The sequence below is a fragment of the Hyla sarda genome, chromosome 1 (genome assembly GCF_029499605.1).
Source record: "Hyla sarda isolate aHylSar1 chromosome 1, aHylSar1.hap1, whole genome shotgun sequence".
NCBI lineage: Eukaryota > Metazoa > Chordata > Amphibia > Anura > Hylidae > Hyla > Hyla sarda.
Genome location: NC_079189.1, coordinates 180,782,646 through 180,792,133, shown reverse-complemented (window position 1 = coordinate 180,792,133; position 9,488 = coordinate 180,782,646).

The window sequence follows — 9,488 nt, the reverse complement described above, 5'->3', positions numbered from 1 at the left end:
TTGTAAATGGGCCTGGTTCTAAGTACCTGAAGTGCTGCTAGAGATGTTTGCTCTGCCTTTGATATCTTTCCTGATCATGGCCCTGCATGCATGATATGAGGCATACAGGTAGCTTTCCAGGGGAGCCTCCCTTAGAATGCACTTACTGTATGAACCTGTATTTTCTGCTACTGAACATGTTTCAAGGAACTAGTACTGAAGAAAGATGCAGGATCCAAGGCAAATAAAATCAAAGGTTGTGGGTTGTGAAGCCATTCCCATAAAAAGCTTAATCCCTTGTCACACAAAGGTCATCTTTCCTTTAAAATGTGTTTATGATCCCTTTGTGCATTGTATCTTGCCACAAAAGCTCCTCTGCAGTCTCAAGGATGAAGGGGCAGTTCTATGGCTCTCATGGGGGTTTATTGCCCTCACTGGCATAAGAATAGCGACAAGAGACCAAACTAGTGCCAATGTGACAAAAGATGAACCCCAAGGGCTTGCATGAGCTGGCTTTCATGTAGCACATAAATCCTGAAGAGTTGGAATAATGAAAAAGGCCTCTCCTGGGGGCTTCATGATTTGTTTTTACAATTCCCTGGGCCTTCATTTCCACATGTTGTGGTCCAGCAGCTTTGCACCATAGGCAGGGAGTAAGTGCAGTTTCTATGTACATATTTATTCACTTTTTTGTACAGTGGTGTGTATTGCCAGCCCTATAATTATTAAACATGTACCATGGAATTGCATTATGAGCCCTTATTGATGTCGCTTGGAATAATAACAAACCTATAAGTTCATCCCAATGATAAACTGATCACAAGGTTTTTTAGCTGCTGAAAACCCAGCGATCAGATCTTATTTCCTGCTAATAAACTGACAGATTAATGGCAGAATACCCTCTGATTAAGCTATATCACCATGATATGCATTAGATTGATGCTTAGACCAATTTGTCGGATGTACATTTGATTGTAGCACAATACAGTACCATAGGACAGGCCAGAGGATAACCATTTAACATGTGACAATCAGAAAAACCATACTGCCCCCACTTCCATATTATCATCTGTAGTCCACTGGTGGTGGGTGGAATTATAGTCCCTGCAGAATCATTCTTTATACAGGAATTTTCTTTGCCTAACATGCCATGTGCATTGGTGTCTTCTGCCCTTTCATTCAAGAACTCAGCCTCCTCAGACCCCTACATTGCTAGTATTGATTGGGTGGTCATGTTATTAGTGGTTTGTCGACCTGAAGGAGCAGAGGCCAAGCCATTTATAGCACAAGCATCCAGGGCCTAACCACTAGTCAGCAATGTGAAACACTGACATTGATCACATGACTGCTGCTCTTTAAAACTTCTAAACTACTTAAAAAATTTTAAGGAGTACTCCACTGGAAAACATTGGAAAACATTTTTTTAAGTGCCAGAAAGTTAAACAGATTTGTAAATTACTTCTATTAAAAAACCTTAATCCTTTCAGTACTTGTCAGTTGCTGCATGATCCACAGGAAGTTCTTTTCTTTTTGAATTTCTTTTCTGTATGACCACAGTGCTCTCTGCTGACAACTCTGTCCATGTCAGGATCTGTCCAGAGCAGGAGAGGTTTGCTAAGGGGATTTGCTCCTACTCTGGATAGTTCCTAAAATGGACAGAGGTGTCAGAAGAGAGCATTGTGGTCAGACAGAAAGGAAATTCAAAAAGAAAAGAATTTCCTGTGGATCATGCAGCAGCTGATTAGTACTGGAATGATTAAGATTTTTTAATAGAAGTCATTTACAAATCTGTTTAACTTTCTGGCACCAGTTGAGTTAATGGTTTTGGTCTGCTGTATAACTGTGACAACTATCTGCCATGTTTCCTCTTTAAACATATTTAGCTAAACTGTGACACAGATAAGTGATTACACTGGTAATACCTGGTACCAGAAAAGTAGCATACATGCCTTGCTCATTTATTATTTGTTTTAGACACTTTTTGCACCCTGTCCAAAAGGACATTGGCTTCCTGGAAAGGGGCCTCAGTCAGGGATGCAACATTTGGTCAAATTTATGGAATAAAGCAAACCAACTCTAACATATGGCTCTAACTGACAAAACAATGTCCACAGTAAAACATTTTGTGCATTCCTAGGATATATTCAGACAGTGTAACATCAATAGCAAAATACGGACACAAAATATGAATAATTTTTAATCTAATGATATGCATAATAAAAGTCAGGACACTTACTGCTTAAAAAAAACATCCATTATTTCTACATTGGAATTAAAGTTGCTTTTTTAAACACGGTGTGAACGAACCACTTTCCATAGACTATCATTGCACACATTATTAGATAAAAAATATGCTCATGTTGTATTCCTATTTTCCATCCGTATTTACTATTGAGTTTTCACCGTGTGAACTGAACCTAAGACTGGTTAGTTTAAATATTAGACAGTTTTAGTTCATTTGCCCCAGTGTTGCTTTACCCCAGGGACATCCAATCATGTGGGCTCATCCTGGGATGGTTTGTCTATACCCAGTAAGTTACATAATAAATGGTTAGTACTCCGGAGGCATGGCTGCTGCCTCTTTTAGAGACATGACCTGAAGAGAAGCACAAAAGCTCTGTAGGACATTCTGTTACATTAGCATTTAGCTCTAGGTGGTAATTAATGTACAGTAACCAACCTCCCATGGTGCATCAATAGTGTACAAGGTAAAGCTTCCTTATGTGTACAAAAAGTGTCTGTCACATTGAGGAATCCAGTGCCAAGCACATAATGAGCCGTCCTTGAAGTGTGAATGCAATGAATGTGGAAATTCTTCCCAACAATGCACAGTACAGGCAGGTTTTCATATGTTTACTGATTTATGGATCATGATTTTATTGATGAAATAAAGAGATAATGGAAAGGTGGAACTTAATGATAATGATTGGGCCTTCACTTTTATTACTATAGTGCATTTCTGTATTGATGAGCCGTATACCTCGCCCCAGCAAGATACATTGTGGGATATGTGTATGACTATGTACAGCATGTAGGAATGATATGACTATGAGTAATATTACACCTGATTTCTGCTCACTGAGCTTTACTGAACCTTGTGTTAAACCAGTTATTGAATATTACAGTATTAATAAAGATAAGGCCCTTTCCACACTGGTCTTACAGTGTTCATTGGAAGTATACGTCCCCAAAATATACCTCTGACTTATACCTATGACAGTCGGCACTGAGTAAAAAGGCTTCCATGTAAAAAGAACGTTATACTGTTTGGTATATGTTCTTTTACTGTATGCTGCTCTGAGGAATAGCACAGCAGGTAGTCCATGTAGGACTCAAAAGTATAGAAGACCACATTCTGTAAAATAAAAGTATAAGTTCAGAAAATGGACAAAACAATACTTTTTGTTAGTGCCAAAAGGTGAATTTAACATTCAATTAGTGCAGTGTATTATACTGTCAACATAAAGCTGGTGTCACGATGCCGGCTGGCAGGTAGTGGATCCTCTGTGCCAGAGAGGGATTGGCGTGGACCGTGCTAGAGGATCGGTTCTAAGTCACTACTGGTTTTCACCAGAGCCCGCCGCAAAGCGGGATGGTCTTGCTGCGGCGGTAGTGACCAGGTCGTATCCCCTAGCAACGGCTCAACCTCTCTGGCTGCTGAAGATAGGCGCGGTACAAGGGAGTAGACAGAAGCAAGGTCGGACGTAGCAGAAGGTCGGGGCAGGCAGCAAGGATCGTAGTCAGGGGCAACGGCAGAAGGTCTGGAATCACAGGCAAGGAACACACAAGGAACGCTTTCACTGGCACTAGGGCAACAAGATCCGGCGAGGGAGTGAAGGGGAAGTGAGGTGATATAGGGAAGTGCACAGGTGTAAACACTAATTGGAACCACTGCACCAATCAGCGGTGCAGTGGCCCTTTAAATCGCAAAGACCCGGCGCGCGCGCGCCCTAGGGAGCGGGGCCGCGCGCGCCGGGACAGAACTGACGGGGAGCGAGTAAGGTACGGGAGCCGGGGTGCGCATCGCGAGCGGGCGCTACCCGCATCGCGAATCGCATCCCGGCCGGAGGTGGTAACGCAGCGCCCCGGGTCCGTGGAACCGACCGGGGCGCTGCAGTGAGGGAAGTGTAGCGAGCGCTCCGGGGAGGAGCGGGGACCCGGAGCGCTCGGCGTAACAGTACCCCCCCCCCTGGGTCTCCCCCTCTTCTTGGGGCCTGAGAACCTGAGGATCAGACTTTTGTCCAGGATATTGTCCTCAGGTTCCCAGGACCTCTCTTCTGGACCACAACCCTCCCAATCCACTAAAAAAAAAGTTCTTCCCCTGACCTTTTTAGAGGCCAAAATCTCTTTGACAGAGAAGATGTCCGAGGAGCCGGAAACAGGAGTGGGAGGAACAGATTTAGGAGAAAAACGGTTGAGGATGAGAGGTTTAAGAAGAGAGACGTGAAAGGCATTAGGAATACGAAGAGAAGGAGGAAGAAGAAGTTTGTAAGAGACAGGATTAATTTGACACAAAACTTTAAAAGGACCAAGATAGCGTGGTCCCAACTTATAGCTCGGGACACGGAAACGGACATATTTAGCGGAGAGCCATACCTTGTCTCCAGGGGAAAAAATGGGAGGAGCTCTTCTTTTCTTATCTGCGAATCTCTTCATGCGAGAAGAAGCCTGTAAGAGAGAATTTTGGGTCTCTTTCCATATGGTGGAAAGATCACGAGAAATTTCATCCACAGCGGGCAGACCAGAGGGCAAGGGGGTAGGGAGGGGGGGAAGAGGGTGACGGCCGTACACCACGAAAAACGGAGATTTGGAGGAAGATTCAGAGATTCTGAAATTATACGAGAATTCGGCCCAAGGTAGAAGATCTGCCCAGTCATCCTGGCGGGAGGAAACAAAATGTCGTAAATAGTCACCCAAGATCTGGTTAATTCTCTCTACTTGTCCATTGGATTGAGGATGGTATGCAGAAGAAAAATTTAATTTAATCTTGAGTTGTTTACAGAGAGCCCTCCAGAATTTAGACACAAATTGGACGCCTCTATCCGAGACGATCTGTGTAGGCAACCCGTGAAGACGAAAAATGTGTACAAAAAATTGTTTAGCCAACTGAGGCGCTGAAGGAAGACCAGGAAGAGGGATGAAATGTGCCATTTTGGAGAATCGATCAACGACCACCCAAATAACAGTGTTGCCATGGGATGGGGGTAAGTCAGTAATAAAATCCATACCAATCAGAGACCAAGGTTGTTCGGGGACAGGTAGAGGATGAAGAAAACCAGCGGGCTTCTGGCGAGGAGTCTTATCCCGGGCACAGATAGTGCAGGCTCGCACAAAGTCCACCACATCAGTCTCTAGAGTCGGCCACCAATAGAAGCGAGAGATGAGTTGCACAGATTTCTTGATGCCCGCATGACCTGCGAGATGGGAGGAGTGACCCCATTTGAGGATCCCAAGGCGTTGGCGTGGAGAAACAAAGGTCTTTCCTGGAGGAGTTTGCCTGATGGAGGCTGGAGAAGTGGAAATCAGGCAGTCAGGAGGAATGATGTGTTGAGGAGAGAGTTCAATTTCAGAGGCATCTGAGGAACGAGAGAGAGCATCGGCCCTAATGTTTTTATCAGCAGGCCGAAAGTGAATTTCAAAATTAAATCGGGCAAAGAACAGAGACCACCTGGCCTGACGAGGATTCAGCCGTTGGGCAGACTGGAGGTAGGAGAGGTTCTTGTGATCGGTGTAAATAATAACTGGAAATCTTGATCCCTCCAGCAGATGCCTCCATTCCTCAAGTGCTAATTTAATGGCTAGAAGCTCTCGATCCCCGATGGAGTAGTTCCTCTCCGCCGGAGAGAAGGTCCTGGAAAAAAAACCACAAGTAACAGCATGCCCGGAAGAGTTTTTTTGTAGAAGGACAGCTCCAGCTCCCACTGAGGAGGCATCAACCTCCAATAGGAAGGGTTTAGATGGGTCAGGTCTGGAGAGCACGGGAGCCGAAGAAAAGGCAGACTTGAGTCGTTTAAAGGCGTCTTCCGCTTGAGGAGGCCAAGACTTGGGATCGGCATTTTTTTTTGTTAAAGCCACAATAGGAGCCACAATGGTAGAAAAATGTGGAATAAATTGCCTGTAATAATTGGCGAACCCCAAAAAACGTTGGATGGCACGGAGTCCGGAGGGGCGTGGCCAATCTAAGACGGCAGAGAGTTTATCTGGGTCCATTTGTAGTCCCTGGCCAGAGACCAAGTATCCTAGAAAAGGAAGAGATTGGCATTCAAACAGACATTTCTCTATTTTGGCATAGAGTTGATTATCACGAAGTCTCTGAAGAACCATACGGACATGCTGGCGGTGTTCTTCAAGATTGGCAGAAAAAATCAGGATATCGTCCAGATATACAACAACACAGGAGTATAGTAGATCACGAAAAATTTCATTAACAAAGTCTTGGAAGACGGCAGGGGCGTTGCATAGACCAAAGGGCATGACCAGATACTCAAAGTGTCCATCTCTGGTGTTAAATGCCGTTTTCCATTCATCCCCCTCTCTGATGCGGATGAGATTATAAGCACCTCTTAAGTCCAGTTTGGTAAAAATATGGGCACCTTGGAGACGATCAAAGAGTTCAGAGATGAGGGGTAGGGGGTAGCGGTTCTTAACCGTGATTTTATTAAGACCGCGGTAGTCAATGCAAGGACGTAGAGAGCCATCTTTTTTGGACACAAAGAAAAATCCGGCTCCGGCAGGAGAGGAGGATTTACGGATAAAGCCCTTTTTTAAATTTTCTTGGACGTATTCAGACATGGCAAGAGTCTCTGGGACGGACAGAGGATAGATTCTGCCCCGGGGTGGAGTAGTGCCCGGGAGGAGGTCAATGGGACAATCATAAGGCCTGTGAGGAGGTAGAGTCTCAGCTTGTTTTTTGCAAAAAACGTCCGCAAAGTCCATATAGGCCTTAGGGAGACCGGTTACATGAGGAAGCACAGGGACACGGCAAGGTTTACTGGGAACCGGTTTTAAGCAGTCCTTGGAACAAGAGGGCCCCCAACTCTTGATCTCCCCAGTGGACCAATCCAGGGTTGGGGAATGGAGTTGAAGCCAGGGAAGTCCAAGAAGGATTTCAGAAGTGCAATTGGGGAGGACCAACAGTTCAATCCTCTCGTGATGAGATCCGATGCACATTAGAAGGGGCTCCGTGCGGAAACGTATAGTACAGTCCAATCTTTCATTGTTTACACAATTGATGTAGAGGGGTCTGGCGAGACTGGTCACCGGGATGTTGAACCTGTTGACGAGAGAGGCTAAGATGAAATTTCCTGCAGATCCAGAGTCCAAGAAGGCCACAGCAGAGAAGGAGAAGGCAGAGGCAGACATCCGCACAGGCACAGTAAGACGTGGAGAAGCAGAGTAGACATCAAGGACTGTCTCACCTTTGTGCGGAGTCAGCGGACGTCTTTCCAGGCGGGGAGGACGGATAGGACAATCCTTCAGGAAGTGTTCGGTACTAGCACAGTACAGGCAGAGATTCTCCATGCGGCGTCGTGTCCTCTCTTGGGGTGTCAGGCGAGACCGGTCGACCTGCATAGCCTCCACGGCGGGAGGCACAGGAACAGATTGCAGGGGACCAGAGGAGAGAGGAGCCGGGGAGAAGAAACGCCTCGTGCGAACAGAGTCCATATCCTGGCGGAGCTCCTGACGCCGTTCGGAAAAACGCATGTCAATGCGAGTGGCAAGATGGATGAGTTCATGTAGGTTAGCAGGGATTTCTCGTGCGGCCAGAACATCTTTAATGTTGCTGGATAGGCCTTTTTTAAAGGTCGCGCAGAGTGCCTCATTATTCCAGGATAATTCTGAAGCAAGGGTACGGAACTGTACGGCATACTCGCCAACGGAAGAATTACCCTGGACCAGGTTCAACAGGGCAGTCTCAGCAGAAGAGGCTCGGGCAGGTTCCTCAAAGACACTTCGAATTTCCGAGAAGAAGGAGTGTACAGAGGCAGTGACGGGGTCATTGCGGTCCCAGAGCGGTGTGGCCCAAGCCAGGGCTTTTCCAGACAGCAGGCTGACTACGAAAGCCACCTTAGACCTTTCAGTGGGGAACTGGTCCGACATCATCTCCAAGTGTAATGAACATTGGGAAAGAAAGCCACGGCAAAACTTAGAGTCCCCATCAAATTTATCCGGCAAGGATAGTCGTATTCCAGAAGCGGCCACTCGCTGCGGAGGAGGTACAGGAGCTGGCGGAGGAGATGATTGCTGGAGCTGTGGTAGTAACTGTTGTAGCATAACAGTCAGTTGAGACAGCTGTTGGCCTTGTTGCGCAATCTGTTGTGACTGCTGGGCGACCACCGTGGTGAGGTCAGCGACAACTGGCAGAGGAACTTCAGCGGGATCCATGGCCGGATCTACTGTCACGATGCCGGCTGGCAGGTAGTGGATCCTCTGTGCCAGAGAGGGATTGGCGTGGACCGTGCTAGAGGATCGGTTCTAAGTCACTACTGGTTTTCACCAGAGCCCGCCGCAAAGCGGGATGGTCTTGCTGCGGCGGTAGTGACCAGGTCGTATCCCCTAGCAACGGCTCAACCTCTCTGGCTGCTGAAGATAGGCGCGGTACAAGGGAGTAGACAGAAGCAAGGTCGGACGTAGCAGAAGGTCGGGGCAGGCAGCAAGGATCGTAGTCAGGGGCAACGGCAGAAGGTCTGGAATCACAGGCAAGGAACACACAAGGAACGCTTTCACTGGCACTAGGGCAACAAGATCCGGCGAGGGAGTGAAGGGGAAGTGAGGTGATATAGGGAAGTGCACAGGTGTAAACACTAATTGGAACCACTGCACCAATCAGCGGTGCAGTGGCCCTTTAAATCGCAAAGACCCGGCGCGCGCGCGCCCTAGGGAGCGGGGCCGCGCGCGCCGGGACAGAACTGACGGGGAGCGAGTAAGGTACGGGAGCCGGGGTGCGCATCGCGAGCGGGCGCTACCCGCATCGCGAATCGCATCCCGGCCGGAGGTGGTAACGCAGCGCCCCGGGTCCGTGGAACCGACCGGGGCGCTGCAGTGAGGGAAGTGTAGCGAGCGCTCCGGGGAGGAGCGGGGACCCGGAGCGCTCGGCGTAACAGCTGGCAGGAAACGAATCTGGCCCTGTCAGAGGGTCTTGGTGCAAATACATGGCATACTTGGCTGCCAATGGGGTGACAGATGTACAGAAATCAGCTATAGGCGGTGCAGAAGTAGCAGTCGCACAGGACCCCGATGCCTAAAGGGGCCCCAAAGCTCATCTTGCCCATAAGAGACCAGTAATATAATTGGCACATGGGGCCCTGTTGCACATTCTGCATCGGGGCCCAGAATCTACAAGTTACGCCTCTGATTCTGAGATAAGAGGGGGTGAAGAGGAGATGTCCAATCATGCAGCTATTTGACAGGCATGACTAAGGGGGTATGCCCCATGAAACATTGCATGATAGAACCTGGCCATGGTCGAGCAAGATCAAACTGAAGGCTATATCAGAATTGTAATGCCT